Below are 15,913 nucleotides of genomic sequence, written 5' to 3'. Positions count from 1 at the left end.
AATTTCAGCCAGTAGGTTGTCCAGGAAAGGTTCTGACTGATGCATGAGAAAGTACAGGTATGGGCAGAATTGACCACTAGCCTTCAGGCTTTGTGGTGGCCAGGACAGCGTGTGCCCAGCTGTAGCAACAGAGATGGGCACAGATTAGAGCTCCAGAAGTAATTGTTGAGTGACCAGTGAATGAATGATGTCTGAATGAATCAATGTGCATATGAAAGAATCAGCAGCACATTTAACTTTCCACTAGGTTTTCAGAGGATAACGTACATCCCAGCTTTTTACTAGGCTAGGGAATTTATACTGACCTTACTCAGTTGCCTGGGAAGTCTTTCCCTGGCACACTCAGACACAGCTGTCTGTTCAAATATGATCCAACAGCAGTCTGGTTTGTCAAACACCAGAAGCTGGTTGGCTTGGTCTTTTTCACATCTTTAAGCAACATGAAATGAATATTACAGAGCTGTTCTGAGCCACCTGCTGGCAGTCACTGTTTCCCCAGGGCCAGCTGAGTCAGAGACAGCCACTCGCTCCAATTCGGTTTCTCTGATGTAATTGCCAATTTTATTGGATAGCTGGAGGGGGCTCGTCTTCATCTCCGGCAGATCTGGCTGAGTCGGACCCAGCAGAGGGTCTGGAAGGGAGCTGCTCTAGGGCACTGTGGCCCAGCTGGGCAGGGAGTGGACAGGCAGGAGCTGTAGTGTCAACGGTGGCCAGGACAACTAGCAGAGGCAACCCCTGCACTCTTCTTGTCCCACGCCCCTGGTTGGTGGGGAGCAGGGAACCTTGGTCTTGGGGGTGGTCACTGCCTCTGACTCTGAGTCAGAGAACCCGTGGCCAGTGTTTTTACTTTTATTCTTTGAGGGATGTCGTTTTTTAAAAACTGAAAAAGAAAATTAACTGAAATAATTTTCATATCAATGAGAGACCTAGAAATAATCACATTTGCAGGGGGGGCGGGGCTTACTGAAGTCACTCTAATGCTGGGGGAGGTAGAATCCTTCTTTTTTAACTCTTTTCTTTCATTTCCACCCCAGTCGTGTACCTTGCACATTTGGTAGTGGTCTAGGGCACAATGGGCCAAGGTGACTGCAGAATCAGGGGTCTTATTTAAAAGAGAGCAGTTTAACAACAGTGGTTATCATTAAATGAAATCAACAGCTCCCAGCGCAGCCAGAATAGAATGCAGGTCATGAGGCAGCGAGACTGATCAGCACCATCAGAGGGGGCCCTTGGCCCTTCAAGGAGAACACGAGAGATGTCTAGAAGCCCAGAGGTAGTCTTGGAAAAGCTGGTTTTCTGGCCAATTTGCCAGGGGACTCAGCGTATACCCCTTTCCCTTCTTTGATTTTAACTCTCTGAACCTCTGAGAAAACAAGTTATATTTAACTCCTAATTCTCATGGCTACATTGTCACCTGTGTAGAAGTAAGCATCTCATCTTGCATTTTTCTTGATGCTTAGGGGAGAAACAGAATACAAGATGGAAGGAAGAAAAGATATCCTATTGCTTACTACCCTTGAGTAATTTCAGGCATGTCACAGAGGCTGTAAGTACGGTGTTGACAGAAGTGCCAGACATGTCAGTTCTAACAGAGATGATTGGATCAAAAACTTAACTGAAGGCTGCTATGAGAACCTGATTCATATCAGCTGTTATTGGAGGAGGGCTTCTTCATAAAGCTATGCCATGGCACACCCAAGGAGCATGGCTTTCAGGAGAGTAGATTCATATTCATTTGAGTGTTCTTTCACATTTTACTCATAGCAGACTATAAAAACCCACAGCTGCCCCACATAAGAACCCTTTCCATAAGATATAGACAGAGCAGGTGAAGGTCTTACACAAATGCTCTAAGAAAAGGATGGGAGCATTACACGCCAAGAGTTGATTGAAGGAGTAATCGTGACCCATGCTATTAAGAAGTCCCACTTGACTAGTTGCAAGCCGATGAATAAATTGAATAAACAGAAGAAAAAGCACCTAAATATACATATTTCCTCATGTATTGGAACCATCATTTGTTTTGTGCTGACTCAAGGGTTCCAACAAAGTCCAAAATGATGCTTTGGAGACAAAACAAAAAGCAAAGCAGAGGTTCTCTCAACAAGATGTAGCCAAAACCACCTGGGAATTTGTTAACAGGTTCCTGGTCCCCACCAAGAGACACTGGGATTCCGTAAACCTCCAGTGGGACTTGGGAATTGCATCATTTAACAAGTCTCAGATGATATGGGACCATATTCTGAGAAACACCAAACTATGGCCACCATCAAAATAATGGAAAATATCACATTAGCCAATTCAAAAATTTTTAACTCAAACTGATGAATCAAAATCTCACACATACCAAGTACTGTGCCAGGGATCCAGAGGCTAATATTACACAGCTGCTGCCCTTAAGGTGCTTAGAGTTGAGTGGAGCTTAAAGGTCCTAGAGGGCAGTTCAGTGCTTGTTATCACTCATCTTATATCGAACAGTATTAATACCAAAACAAACTAGTTTGAGGGGCGACACATCATTCTCTAATCACGTTTATTATAAGAAACAAAGACTAGGAAAAGTTTATAAGCAATATTATTGTGACTATAGCAATCAAATGTTGATATTGTATGAAAAATCTGTAATCTATATCTACTTTCTAGTATAGTAATTTTTCTAAAATGTTGTAGCTTAGCGGTTAATCTATTTGGTTATTTATGTCAGAATTCCACTTCCAAAGAATTCCAAATTCCAATCCTAGATGGAGAAAAATGGAAAGAGTGGCAGAATTTTTCTTGGGCTCCAAATCACTGTGAATGGTGACTCCAGCCATGAAATTCAAAGATGCTTGCTCCTTGGAAGAAAAGCTATGACAAACCTAGACAGCATATTGAAAAGCAAAGACATCACTTTGTCAACAAAGGTCTGTATAGTCAAAGCTATGATGTTTCCAGTTGTCATGTATGGATGTGAAATTGGACATACAGAACACTGAGCACTGAAGAATTGATGCTTTTGAACTGTGGTGTTGGAGAAGACACTTGCGAGTCCCTTGACCTGCAAAAAGATCACACCAGTCAATCCTAAAGGAGATGAACCCTGAATATTCATTGGAAGGACGGATGCTGAAGCTGAAGCTCCAATACTTTGGCCACCTAATGCGAAGAGCCTTCTTATTGGAAAAGACCCTGAAGCTGGGAAAGATTGAAGGCAGGAAGAGAAGGGGGCGACAGGGGATGAGATGATTGGATGACATCATCGACTCAATGGACATGATTTTGTGCAATCTCCAGGAGATGGTGAAGGACAGGGAAGCCTGGTGTGCTGTGGTCTGTGGGGTCACAAAGAGTCAGACACTACTGAGTGACTGAACAACAACAACAACAATCCTAGCCAAGGAGTCTGTCACATCTCCTTGAATTATGTTTCAAGTGGAAAGCTGCAATTGTTGCCTGGAATGGGAAATGGAGACCTCTGACCCACCACTTACTGGAGGAAATAGTACCCAGATTCTAGAGCAGAGGTTTTGGTTAACCTTGATGGAATCTGATAATCCAGATACCTACAGAAGTTACTAAGCTATTGTGTGGGCAGGCATAAAGCCTCATCTTGATGTCATATAGAGAGTGTTATTCTTCACTGGGGGGTTATGGAATTCTTGGCACAGATAATTTTAAGTGATTTTTTAAGGTTGACTGAAAATGAATTGCAAAGCTGGGAAGTGAATTTCTAGTCCTGTGTCCTCTTCATTAAGAATCTGAGATGTAAAGTCCTTTATGTTTCCTCTTGATCATGTTTCCTGGGGGAGGTGGAAATGACTAAGATAGATGTCTCTGAAAGAATGAATATTGATGATATATTATGTAAGGCTCAATGCAAGTTGTGAATCCACCAGATGCTTGGAAAGTCAGCAGCTTCTCTATTATGCATTTCCTTGGCCTAAGCTTGGATGTTTTCCAAAAAGCAGTTACAGAAGCAAGTGGAAGGACCTGGTGGTTGTGAGTGTGTGTGCATGTGTATTTGTGTGTGTGTGTGTAAACTCTAACTTGTTAAAATGAGTAATGTATGAGCAACTTTCCAATCTTCCTTTAACTGAATGATGAGCTTAGATTTTATAGGAAATCAAATTAGAGTCTGAAAAAATCCTGCTCCTTCCTTCTAAGCAAGTTGGCCTCTGGGCAATCATTTTTACGGGAACCAGGTCCTTACCAGTAAGTTTGCTTAGCAACACGTTTTCTTGATGACAGTTCTCAAAGCAGAGGAAAGTGAATGGAGGTCTGATTAACCACAGGCCGTAATGGCTATATCAGTTTCTTTTGTAAGTGAAAGATTGTCTTTGCATATTCATAAGGGGCGTCTCAGCAGCGCTGCTGGCGCTGTCAGGGCCGCTAAGCTGGGCTGGATTAGTGTGTGTATGGGAGGCCTCCCAATGGGTGGCCCTGGGGACCTTTTTTTTTTTTCCCACAATTGAAGAATTCAGACTGTACAGAATTTACTCACTGTAAAAGTTGTTAGGCATAGAAGAAGGTTATAGAATTTATTTTTCCCATAGATCTTTAAGGACAGAACAGAAACTCACTGAATAGCTTGGGTTCAATACAGTCCTGAACCTTTGAAATTAACTATTACTAGGATGGAAGAGCCAAGGGGAATGTAGGAACTGAGAAGCATGAAAGTCAATCCAATTATCTCAGCAGCTGGGGGTGGAGGCTAGTATATAAATTGGACATTGTGTGGGTTGAAGGATATATTTTGTGTTTTAGGATAATTCAGATTTTCCTAATAATATACCAGTGTAATGAGCTTGGCCAAATGGCTCTAACTTGTTAGTATGTATATACCAGTCATCTGAGTTAGGAAAAGAAATAGAAGGCTTACATCATTTATACCAGAGTCAACCAATTGCTAAAGTGAAAGCATTATTTCATTTATATATATATAGTCTTTTGAAGTTACTTTTATTTTTTCATGTTTATTTTATTTTAATTTATTTTTTATTGAAGTTTTTCACTGTCAGTTTCTGCTGAAAGCAAAGAGAATCAGCCATGCATATACATATATTCCCCTCTTTTGGGGGTTTCCTTCGCACTTAGGTCATCACAGAACACTGAGAGAGAGTTTCCTTGCTATATAGTAGGTTCTCATTAGTTTCTATTTTATACATAGTAATATATGGGCTTCCCTGGTGGCCCAGTGGTAAAGAATCTGCCTGCCAGTGCAGGAGGTGTGCTTTGATCTCTGGGTAGGGAAGATCCTTTGGAGAAGGAAATGGCAACCTACTGCAGTATTCTTGCCTGGGAAATCCCATGGACAGAGTACTCTGATGGGCCACAGAAGAATCCAATACGACTTAGCGACTAAACAACAGTGTATATTTGTCAATTCCAATCTCCCAATTCATCTCACTTGTCCCTCCCCCCTTGGTATCCATACATTTATTCCACACCTCTGTGTCTATATTGCTTCTTTGCAAATAAGATCATCTATATCATTTTTCTAGAAGTTACTTTTAAATGCATTACCTCATTTTATCCTCCAAAGATGCTTAACTAAATGATGAGGATCTGGGCTGTTACTTACATCCTGTCTTAGAATTACTGACAAGGCTAAGATTCGAACCCAGTGCCATTTCCACGAAGCCACATTGCTTTCTTCTGAACACTTTTAGAGTCTTAGCATTGTCTGATTCTACAGTTTTGTAAAAGTGTCATTATGTCAAAGAGTACTCCCTCCTAGAGACTTGAATCTAGAGAGGCAAGCACAGATACCTAAGAGGAAATCAGAGATTTCCACACCGTGGTTCCACTCCAGTCTTTATTTCACAAAGTCTAAGATTGAGGATCATGTTCACAGACATTTGCTAAAGACAAATGCAAAGGTAAGAGTAAGATTCTCACAGCAGCTTGAAAACAATTTCTACTCAGGACGCAGCTTAGTGAATACACACACTGAACAGCAAAGACTTTTCAGGGAATTGGCTTTGCCTGTGAGCTCCTAGAGACCAATTTTTGATCCCTAAATTCAGCTTACAGGAACCTTTAAACAAATGTATGCTGCATTATTCTCATTATTCAGTTATGACAGTCTTTCCCCCAGCATTTTAATTAGTGCTCATTTACAGAGAATTAAACTGTCATTTTAGTTGAACTCAAAGGAGTACCCCAGGGACACACATTCCACAAGATAATAAAAGCACCATATAATTCCGATGCTTCAGCAATTTAGAATCTCAACTGGGCTTCTCTGCCAGCCAGTTCTGATGGGACTTTATCATGACTGTTTACAGGGGTCGGGGGACACCATCATTTCACACCTGAAAACTTGAGGCCTAATCGTGTTGATCAAGAAAAGCTGATGTTTCAATGTGGGATGATGGTCCCTTAAACAAGTTTCTTGTGGTTTGCACAGATTTGTTAAAATGTGAACATTTTCTAACTGCCTTGAATGGGAGAAACCGTTATTTTCCAGGATGATGTATTTCACTCTTCTAAGGAATTTCTTTATCATCACATTCATAAGGCATATGCTTACATGTAAGTTGTCCGTGTTGCAAAAAAAGGAGTCTGTGCTTACCACAGATTCTCCTTAATCTTATACAGTTAAACTATAGCTGTCATTTCTGATATTGCAATCCATTTTGATCTTTCATTGTACATAGATGCATTAAGGTGTGCTAAAATTGTAGCATCTCGTTAAGATGCTGCTAAAATTGTAGAAAATGTAGTCAAAATAGTAGTAAACAATTACAGTTAAGAATTAAAAAGCAAAAGCTGATGTTTGATTCCTGTTTGATGACATTAAACAGAAAAGTCAAAGGAAGTGATCAGCAGGTTAGCGTTAGACGTTTGACTTCCAACTCTGGTTATGCCCCACGACTGCTGTGTTTCCTAGGTAGGTATTGGCCCTGTTTTCCCATGGATGCCATGGGGAATGACTGGTTAGCAACCAGGGGCTGTGATTGTGGCTTCCCTTGCTTTCTAGATCCATCCTCATCCCTGCAAACCCATCGCTTTCTCTTGGCATTTACACTGTGAAATGTTTCATGTCTGAGTGTAGCAGGAAACTCTGTCAAGACCATGAGATCAAGAAGCACTGTAGAATGTTTCATTGTTATGTCTGAAAAATGCCATTTCCTTTCATTTCTGGAGGTTCATGGGAGAACCAGTGGTTTTTCAAAACTCACCTGAGACATGTTTCATCTTACAGACTTTCATGCTTTCTGTTCGGTCAGCGAAGCGATTCACCAACTTTCAAAAGCTGAATGACCTTAATTCATTAAAATCAGCATAGATTAGAAGGCCACAGTCAAAATGTACAGACTTTCAGTCATAAGATAAAGAAGTCCTGGGGATTTAATGTAGGCCATGGAAGCTATAGTTATAAATACTGTATTGTATATTTGAAATTTAATGAGACTAGATCTTAAGAAATTCTCATCCCCCAAAATTGGTAACTGTATGAGGTGGTGGATGTTAACTGAACTTATTGTGGTGGTCATTTCACAATATATATACAAAGATTAAATGATTATGTTGTCTACCTTAACCTATCTTATACAGCAATGATGTCTTAATAAAACTGGAAAGAGTCGTGGGACCACAGGACTGTAGAAGAGACATGAATGATCTTAGCAATCCAGTAGCATCTAATGTCCCCACTTTAAAATTGAGAAGACTGAGTAAGAAATCAGGTGATTTCACAGTATCAAATATCTTAATTTGAGAGAAACGAACACCGGAACTCATGCACCCTGGTTTCCATGTATTTGTTTTCTCCGTATCCATGAGGCAGCGTGTCGTAGCAGGGAGGACCAGGAACTCTGGAATGCAATTGCCTTGGTATGACTTCCAGCTCCATCCCTTCCTACTGGGTTTGAGGGAAATGTCTCAATTTTCATGAAAATACTTCTCTCAGTGTTTAACACATAGCGAAAGCTCAAAAATAGTGTCTGTTGTCATTACTGTATCTCCCTGTTTTCCATGAGTCCTTACAGCCACCTGAGACTAGGAAGCAGGCGTTCATCTTTTGTCTGACTGTCTCCTGTCTCTTACCGCCTGCCATGCTTTGTGTCAGCCTTTTAGGCTTTGTATCCAAACCTCGTAAAAGCCATGCAGGGCCAGTGCTGTCTATTTGTCTTTGAGTGAGCGTAGTCGCTCAGTCGTGTCCGACTCTTTGCGACCCCATGGACTGCAGCCTACCATGCTCCTCTGTCCGTGGGATTTTCCAGGCAAGAGTATGGAGTGGGTTGCCATTTCCTTCTCCAGAGGATCTTCCCAACCCAGGGATCAAACCTGGGTCTCCCGCATTGTAGGCAGACACTTTACTGTCTGACCCACCAGGGAAGTCTATCTTTAAGATTAAAAAAAAAAGAGAGAGAAATAATTTGTTCAAGGCCCATAGCCAGCAAATCAGGACTCTCTCTAATTACATAATCTAGACAACTTCCAATATGTCAGGTTGATATCACTTACGGTTCTAATTCTAGACCGTTCAGATGTTGACTGCTGTCTTGGAGTTTTTGTTCTTGTTGGGAGTGGGTGGTAGTTGAGTGTGTCAATATAGGTTTTAGAAGTATGTTCTGTTTGCTAATGAGATGGCTCCACCTCTAAATCTCTTTCCACTTAGCGGTGAAGATTAATTTTTTTTCTTACTTGGGCTTCCCTGGAAGTCAGTTATGTGGAGAAGGAAATTTAGAAGCCCAGTGAGAAGGGAGGGTGAATTTCTAATATAAATGAGTGTGTTTGTCTCCTTTTGTTTCTTGAGACTGTGTTTGGTTTTAACAAAACAGATCGAAGAAAAGGGCTTCTTTGAAAAATTGGCAAGAATAACGGGAGAGAGGAAAAGGTAGAAAAATTCATTTTCTTTTTCTCACAAAAGTCTCCAGTCACATTTGCTCTGCTCTCCTTGATGGCTGCCATATTGATGTTTCCTACTCAGAAGGATGCTGAAGTCCAGAGCTCTTACAAGAGTTTCTGCTAAATCCTTGTTTCCTTTTAGTTTGAGTTCTCTTATTCTTGTGTGTGATTTTGAATCTTCTTGGCAAAGCTAAGAGGGAGAAAAATCCATCCTGAAGATGAGCATCTCTCCTGGTCACATCGATTTGTGAAAAGGAGCTTCTGCTCCATCCTTTCATCAGGATTAAAGAGGTCTGATGTCTGCCCTACTGATGCAGAAGTGCAGGCAATAGGACGGACCGAGTGGTGGTTTATCAGAAGCCAACCCAAAGCAGACATTGGCCGGTTATTCCCTTGAAAATAGAGTAACAGTCAGCCAGTCGACACTGATTTGTTCTAGGTGCTGGAGAAGCACCAATGGATATGATGATATTATTGTCCTTTGGAGTTTTTAACCTTTTAGTGAGAAGAAAAGCAGGAGACACATAAATAAATTCAGGATTCCAGACAATAAGGTAGTAATTCTACTGCATATTATTTCAATAGTAAGTGGCAGTTCACTAAATGCTTGTCTATGTATTATTCCACGCAGTCCTCATGAGGATGGGCAGTGGTTTTCTAGGTAGGCTCCAGGGTGGCAGACACGTTCTCTCTGGTTCAGTTCCTTTCACTTTGGGTTGGTGCTATGCCTTGAATCAATCACCCTTTCTTCCTTTCGGGAAGGTAAGAGCCTCCTCCTCTATTCAAACTCTTTGTCCTCTTGGGTGGCTTTTTGTTGTTTGTTTGTTTTGTTTTTTGGCTGCACCATGCAGCGTGGGGATCTTAGTTCCCTGACAAGGACCAGGATTAAATTCACCACCGCCTCCTGCCCTCTGGCGTTGGAAGGCAGACTCTCACTCACTGAACCACCAGGGAGGTCCCTGTCACTTCTTGTCTTTGTCGCTACTCTCTGCCTAGGTGAGCTCACCCAACCCAGTGACTGTGTATGTGATCACTGATGATGTTTCCAGATTTGTATCTTCATCCCTGTCCTCTCACTTGACTTCCAGATTCTTGTATGTAGCTAAATAACTAACAATAGATGATGGCTTGAATTAGATCCCTTATAGGAATCTCAGTGTGAAAATATCCAAAATGGAGCTCTTGATCTTTTTCCTGCTTCCAAACCCTTTCTCAATGCATCCAACCTCCATCACTCCCAGTCCTGCTTCTAAAGACAAAGGGCATACATAGCAAGCTACTTATGGGGTCAGGCCATAAACTTAGACATTACTCTTAATTTCTTCTGTCTTTGCATCATTCCCAATATCCAGCCTGTTGATTATATTCCTACAATGTACGTCAAACTGTTTTCCCCTCCTCCTCTCCTTTAATATCATCCCAGCCCAAACTATCATTATCTACTGCCCAGGTTACTGTAGTGACTTCTAACCTAGCTCCCTGCTGCCATTCTGCCCTTCCGTCCCACCCCTGACAAACCATAGCCCAGTATCTGGAAAGAGCTTTTTAAAAAACCAAACTAACTCACGTCTTTTTCATGCTTAAATCTTTTTTTTTTCCTTCTAAAATATTTTTTAATGTTTATTTTTAATTGAAGGATAATTGCTTTACAGTATTGCATTGGTTTCTGCCAAACATCAACATGAATCAGCCATAGGTTTACCCATGTCCCCTCCTTTTAATGACTTGCAATTTGTCTTAGAAAGCATTTTAACTCCTTACTCTGCCTTAAAACACCAAGTGGCATCTGACTCCTCCCCAACCTCGTTCCAGGCTTCGGTCCCCTCAGTCAGCATGCTCAGCCCTCCCCTGGCTGAGCAGAGCACTGATACTTCCCAGAGCACTTTAAGTTCTTCCCTGCCCCCAGGACCTTTGCGCCTGTTGTTTTCTTTCCTTCTCTTCCTCTCAGCTGGGCTGCCCTTCATTTTCCATGTTTCATTTTAAATCGAACCTTTCCTGGACACTCCCTTCCCTTACTTTTTGTCTGTTGCCACACCTGATTGATTTTCTTCTTACTTACTTCTTTACTGTTAACTTACTTCTTTACTTTTGTCTGAAACTGTTGACATCTGGAAGAGGAGTAGTCCATGTGTTATAGGCCAGTTTTCCAAATTTATCTGCTTTGGTCTTAGATACAAAACCGTCTATAGCCTTTTTTTTTTTTTTTTATCTATAGCTGTCACAATGGCATCTCTTGGAATTCAGTCTTACCCTGATTTCCAACAAGGCTAACAGATTTATCCGAGTCACATAAGAGGCAATTTTCCATTTGCTAATCAGAGCTGTTTGTACTTACTTAAGCTTCAGGGACAGTGGAGGTTAATGGATAGGTGAGTTTCAAAATAAGTGAGAAAGAATATGTCTGGTGGCTGCCTGTTACTGAGACATTTGCCCAAGTAAAGAATATCATCATTGCCATTTATCAGTGAATTTCAGTTAGCTACTATTTGTGTCTCTTCTCTCTTTGGTAAAATGGAAAGAAAACTGTTCCCTCTCCTGTAGACACAATATGAAGACTAATGAAGTCTTTGATCTTAAAAATCACGCTTGCTGCCTCTCTGGGCAACTCATTCTGGTTTTATTACACAATGATTTAAAACCCACCAGAGGCAGCTTCTCAGAGCAAACATTTTGTGCTTCTACTTGCTTTGTTTCTTACCCATAACATTGTCATCCTTGTTAGGTGCCTGCTGCAGAATAACCTTTGCTGGAGAGAAAATGAATAAGACAAAGGAAGAAGGACATGACACCGAAAGAGAGTGGTTGGGTCAGAGTGCAGGGAGGCCAGTATGAACAATCTCCACTCCTGCCTGTTTTAATTATCTCCCAGTTTAGTTCGAGGCTAGCTTCCTTGTGGCTGTCATGAGCTGTGACTTCAGCTTGTGATATTTGAATACAGTGGAATTTAACACCACCAACATCGTAATGATGCTCAGTACCACACACTAATTAAAGCCAGCCAGTGGCAGTCACGTGACTCTACGTGCAGGAGATGATGCAGCGAATTTGAGGCCGAAAAGAGATAGGAGCAGAGCAAAGAGAGGAATGAGGAATAGTGAGAAACCTGAACTCTACACAAGGAATATAACTTCCAAGTGTTGGCCGTTGTCTGCTCTTCCGTCCTTGTAGGAGATGCCTCTGTTTCTGGTTTTGCTTCTTCAGAGTGAGGAGAGATGATATGGTTCAATTGGAAAATACTTAAAAGTGAACACACCAAAAGTTTCATTCCATAGGGAGGAAAACCAAAGCCTAGAACAACAGCCCAGTGAAAAACCCAAGCTTCAGTCAGATCATTTTTTTTTTTTTTTTTTACATGGAACGCTTCACGAATTTGCATGTCATCCTTGCGCAGGGGCCATGCTAATCTTCTCTGTATCGTTCCAATTTTAGTATATGTGCTGCCGAAGCGAGCACCAGTCAGATCATTTTTTATGCAGCCGCTTACAGTGTAAGGCTTAGCATTGATCAATGAATTGATAATTAATCTGATTGATGTGAAATATTGAATGCCAAAAACCAATGTTTTTTCTCAACAGACAGGCTTTTGCTGGCTATGCCATGAAGTTTGCATGAACTCTACTGATAGGTAGAGACAGAGTTGGGGTTAGGGTTGATTCTCTCCTCTCCTTACTCCCAACTGCGCACAATAAATGGCACCATCCCACTTGGTTACTTAAGTTCCTGAGTTTCATCTTTGGGTTCATCCTTGTCCCTCTCATTTTTGTGTGTGTCGACATTCAGTCCATCAGATGCCCTGTCCACCTGCCTTCACAACAGTGCCATTCGGCCATTTTCCACCTTGACTACCACCTTAGTCCAAGCCAAGACTACAGTGTCTCCCCTGGACACTGGGCAGGACTCCTGAACACCTGTCTGCTTACACTCATGGCTTCCTATCACCAGCACCCCTTCCCAGAGCAGCAGAACATTGTTTTGAGTATAAATCAAACCATGTCACATAGCTGCTTCAAACTCTGCAGAGATTTCCCATTGCATTTAGAGAGAACCCATCTCCCTCACCTTGGCCTGAAAGTTCCTGCATGATTCAGCTCCAGCTAATATTTCTGACTTCACCTTGTCCCTCTCTCCATTTTGATCACCACCTGAAGTCACACCAGCCTTCTTCTGTTCCATGAATCCGCTGGTACCACTGTTCTCTCTGGAATGCTCCCTCATCCCCTCAGACACTCTTCAGACTGATTTCTCCGTCTCATCCGGGACTCAGCCTTAAACATCTCCTCCTCAGAGAGACTTTCACCAATTACACCCTTGCACATGCACTCTTGTACACGGTCATCATCACATGATTCTGTCTTATTTTCTTTGTGGAACTTACCACTCTCTGAAATTATTGTATTTTTCCGTGTTATTTTTGATCCCTTTCTTTAGAATGTAAGGCACACATGAGCTAAGACATTGTCTCTTTTTAAGTTGGAGTATAGTTGCTTCATAATGTGCTAGTTTCTGCTGTACAAGAAAGTGAATCAGCTCTGTGTGTATATATAGCCCATCCCTCTTGAGCCTTCCTCCCCCATCCCATCCCTCTAGGTCATCAATAGCACTGAGCTGAGCTCCCTGTGCTATACAGCAGCTACCCACTAGCTCTCTCTTTACACATGATAGTGTATATATGTCAGTCCTAATCTCCCAATTTGTCCCGCCCTCTTCTTCCCCCTCTATATCCACATACCTGTTCTCTACGTCTGCATCTCTATTTCTGCCCTGCAAATAGGTTCATCTGTACCATTTTTCTGGATTCCACATATAATGCATTAATACACAATATTTGTTTTTCTCTTCCTGAGTTACTTCACTCTGTATGACAGACCCTGTGTTCATCCATGTCTCTACATATGATCCACTCTTTTATTACCCTTTATATTCTCAATGCTGGGAACGATACTGGGCTCACAAAAGGGTGTTGCTCAATGCATAGTTGTTGAATGAATAAATGAATGGAAAGGTGAAGCTCACCGTCCTTAGCATCCCTGCCATAGCAGCCGCGACTTTACGTGGGCTTGTCACATGCAAGGCACATTACCTCAGTTAATCTTCACAGCAACCAAATGATAAAAGACTACTATTGTTGTTTTTCACAGATGAGAACCTGAGACCCAGGAAGGTTATGAAACTTCCCCATGGTCACAGGTAGTAAAGAATGAAACCAATCTGTCTGGCTCTGAAGCCTCTGCTTTTCCAATCTCATATTGAGGTTCACTGTATGAACAATAGAGCTCTATGGGGCATCAGTCTGAATCCATTCACTTGTTCTTCTATCTTGTCAGCTGTTTGTTAAGTACCAGGTATATGCTGGGTGCTATATGAGGTCTTGCGAGTTTTGCAGGCATGAGATAGAATCCTTGTTTTCATCTGTCTTGCACTCCAATGGTTATTTGGTTGATGCTCACAAGAGATATTCTGACTGTATTAGTTTTCTGGAACTTCCATACCAAAAGCCAGAGTGAGTGGCTTAAACAACAGAAAATTCTCTTCTTAGACTTCTGGGGGCTGGAAGTCTAAGATGCAGGTGCTGGCGGGGTTGGGTCCTCTGAAGCCTCTCTCGCTGGCTTGCAGATGTTCACTGCCTTGCAGTGTCCTCATGCTGCCCTTTCTCTGTGCACACGTATCCCTGGTGTCTTGTCTTGTTTTTTACAAGCACACTGGTCCCGGTGGGTCAGGGTTCTACTGCTGTTACTTCGTTTGATCCTGTTTGCCTTTTTAAAGGCTCTGTATCCAAATACTCTTAGGATTAGGGCTTCATCCTATGAAATTTGGGAGGATACAGTTCAGTCCACGGGACTGATCACCTGAAAATGTAAATTCTTTTTTTAAAAACATGAATAAAATCTGAATTTCTAGCCGAATTAGTATCACTATTATCTGTGTCTTAGATTAAACTCACTTGTATTAGTATTCGTATTAGTATTTATGTGTTGCCTGTGTTATTTCAAAGTCCAAGACTGTTTTTATTGAGGTACACAATCAGTTGTTAAGTCATGTCTGACTCTTTTTCGACTCCATGGACTGTAGCCCGCCAGGCTCCTCTGTCCATAAAATTCTCCAGGCTAGAATACTGGAGTGGGTAGCCATTCCATTCTCCACGGGATCTTTCCCACCCAGGGATCAAACCTGTGTCTCCCACATTGCAGGCAGATTCTTTACACCTGAGCCTGGTAGAGAATCTGTCTGCAGGAAAAAAAGAGAGAGAGAGAGAGAGAGAATCTATCTGTAGTGCGGGAGACCTACATTTGATCCCTGGGTCTGGAAGATCCCCTGGAGAGCAAAATGGCAACCCACTCTAGTATTCTTGCCTTGGAAATCCCATAGACAGAGGCTACAGTCCATGGGGTCACAGGGTGTTAGACACTGAGCAACTAACACTTTCACTTGCTTCACACAATCAGTTATTCCTAAGAGGAAAAAGACCTGGAGAAATCCCATGGTAAATAACGCGTATGATGTGCACAGTAGTGCATATGATGGCCAGAGAGGAGCAGCTTTATCTTGAATATATTGATAGTAGCAAAGGCTATTCCTGCCACCCACGTCTTCATATGTACCTACGCCATGTCTTCTTCATGGCAAAAATGTACGAAGAAGGTTCTGAAGGGATCATGTTTGCACATATGTGGCATATTCCAGCTGGATTTTGAATAATCTCCCCTAACTGATTTTGCAGAACAGTTAAATATGGCTGGTTAAGACTTGGCTGTTTTTATGACACTTTGCCTGGAATGCCAGCATGAATTATTCACACTGATGAAGGCGTACAGTGGTTTAAAAATTTTTTTAAATAGTATTTAAAAAAGAATATCTTTATAATTGAGTTAAAAATATTTTTGACCCTTTGCCTATATTAAGATTTTTAAAATTTTTTATTTTCCTTAGCACTTTACCAATTAATACTATGAAAGCTCTAAAGATCCGGGCAGAGTGTGTTCACTTCTTTTATCTTCTGTCTGTCTACAGAATGTAGTAGAGAGGCCTGAACAGATTCTTTCCAAGAAATTTCAGATTTGTGAACAAATTTTTGCAAAGT

General features: G+C 41.6%; 1 long non-coding RNA gene and 1 other non-coding gene across 5 annotated transcripts in view; one reads left to right on the top strand and one right to left on the bottom strand.

Annotated features, from left to right (window-relative positions):
• LOC129628856 (uncharacterized) overlaps positions 1 to 15,913 on the top strand; it is a 316,173-nt gene that overhangs the window by 129,848 nt on the left and 170,412 nt on the right. The gene's annotated exons all lie outside the window — the stretch shown is intronic.
• On the bottom strand, positions 12,182 to 12,288 carry LOC129629380 (U6 spliceosomal RNA). The gene has a single exon (XR_008703212.1). It is a non-coding gene; the product is annotated as a U6 spliceosomal RNA (small nuclear RNA).

Source organism: Bubalus kerabau, chromosome 15 (assembly GCF_029407905.1).
Source record: "Bubalus kerabau isolate K-KA32 ecotype Philippines breed swamp buffalo chromosome 15, PCC_UOA_SB_1v2, whole genome shotgun sequence".
Classification (NCBI taxonomy): Eukaryota; Metazoa; Chordata; class Mammalia; order Artiodactyla; family Bovidae; genus Bubalus; species Bubalus kerabau.
This window is presented reverse-complemented; position numbering and strand designations above follow the sequence as displayed.